Consider the following 2156-nt stretch of genomic DNA (forward strand, 5'->3'; position numbering starts at 1 on the left):
TTAAGGATACTTGGACCTTTTCTTATGACTCTTCATCCTTTAATAACAATAGCCACAACAAAGATAATGGCTAGCTAGCATTTATGGAGCCTGTCCCGTGTGCATTTTTTTTTCTGCTAGAGGTTCCATGCACACACAAGAGAGAGAAAGAGTGAGAGAACCCCTTGGTGGGGCCTGATGCCACCACGATCCTTTTTCCTATCAGGATCCGCATGTGTTTCACGCTTGCAGGGCCAATATTTGAAACATGGTATGCCATGTAGGATCTGACTTCTGTACAGCACTTAACCACTGGGCTACAGGGCTGCCAGTCTGTTTATGTACATCATTGCATTAAATTCTTAAAAACAACCCTTTGAGATGAATATTATCCCAACTTTATAGATTAAGAAATTAATAAGGCAGTTAAACCTGATAGTTCACACCGCTAAGAAGCGATAGAGTTCAACTGTCTGACTTCCAAACCCAGTGTATCATGCATGAAGTTCAGTATCCTACTTCAGCCTGTCCCTAACTAAAGTGCCCAGATCGGACAAACAAAAGTGATTCAAAGTGTGTGCTGCAGGAACCCAGTACCTCCAAAGTATTTTCCCCACTTTCACATCTTTTTTTTTGGGGGGGGGGAGGGGAGGTTTTTGCTATAGGGCGCATGTGCTCACCAGATAGAGACAGAGACAGAAAGTGAGAAATCATCCCCCGGGGGGATGGCCACACCACAATCCCTTCTCCTCCATTCTCCTCTCAGGATCTTGGGCACAGACACATACGCGCCTGGCATGAGTTTAAGCCACTGGGTCCGAGACTCGAACTGCAGTCGACTACGTGGGAGTCCAGCGACATAGCCCTTATGCTAACTGCTGGTCCCCACTTTCACATCTTCTAAAAAATAGGTTCTACAGGCCTTAACATTCCTGTTTTTCTCAACTTTCAGTTTTTCTCAGAACTCCCTCTTTACAGTCCATCAGCCACTCTGGTCACACATATTGGGGTCCCACACACCTGTTACACACTCTTCTGTGAGATAGTAACCTCACTCAGCATGGATAATAGCATACCAAAAACTCACATTTATACTTATACTAATGCAATTTGCTACTCAGATGTTATAATATTCATACATGTATGGAAAGAGGGAGCTTGTCGCAAAATATCACATTTCCAGTCTGCAGCATTTGAATGCACAATTTGTTCATAGGCAAAAACTTGTTAGCAATCTAAGTTCATTTAGTTTTATTAGTTGTTCTTTTAAATTAAAAAGTTAGGGATAATTACATTTTGATAATCCCTAAGCCATTTCTGACAGACTAAGCCTAGTACACATCTGAAAATGACACTTGTATAATAACCGCTTGTAAGACAAAACTGGGGATTAAAACCATAAGCTTGCATTTTAATGTTCAAATACATAAAAGGAATCAAAATAATAATGCAGATATCCTTTGTTACACAGAGATTGCTCATGTAGCATTTTGGAGATTACAGAATTAAAAACCCAAGGAATGGCCTTGATACACAAGTCAAATGAAAAGTAAAAGACGGACTCCCATTTTGCTGTTTTGCTCCATTTTCATCCATTAGGAAAACATAGCCTATTTCTCTTTAGGTTATATGCCCTTTTTTACAGATGTAAATATATGTAATTCTTAAAATGGAATATATCTTACATAAGAATTCTATAAATTTAAAATCTTATACCTATTTGGACACTACAGAAGCAGCACAGACCTAAAACACCATATAGAAGGAATTGACTGGGACCAGCAGTTGGCATAATGGCTATGTCGCTGGACTTCCATGTAGTCAACCAAAGTTTGAGTCCCAGACCCAGTGGCTTAAACTCATGCTGGGTGCATGTGCGCCCAAGATCCCTAGAGGAGAATGGAGGAGAAGGGACTGTGGTGTGGCCATCCCCCCTGGGGGTGATTTCTTGCTTCTTTCTGTATCTTTCCTGGGAAGCACATGCAGCCTATAGAAAAACCTCTCAAAAAAAAAAAAAAAAGGAATTGACACTTTTGACAAGGAGTTAAGAAACAAATAGTTTACAAACAGAGCATCAGGAGGTAGAAAATGCTTGAAGAGGCACAGCCTCAGAAATTGTCCCACAATGTCATTTGACTTGTATCTATATCATGTCACTGGTTTAATTTTTTTTTTTT

The 2156-nt window shown here is 40.3% G+C and overlaps 1 pseudogene; it reads right to left on the reverse strand.

Annotated features, from left to right (window-relative positions):
• Positions 1-2087: 2087 nt before the first annotated feature.
• The window catches only part of LOC102501606 (intraflagellar transport protein 52 homolog), a 47291-nt pseudogene continuing 47222 nt past the window's right edge, over positions 2088-2156 (reverse strand).

This window comes from Tupaia chinensis, unplaced genomic scaffold (assembly GCF_000334495.1).
Source record: "Tupaia chinensis unplaced genomic scaffold, TupChi_1.0 Scaffold000691_1, whole genome shotgun sequence".
NCBI lineage: Eukaryota > Metazoa > Chordata > Mammalia > Scandentia > Tupaiidae > Tupaia > Tupaia belangeri.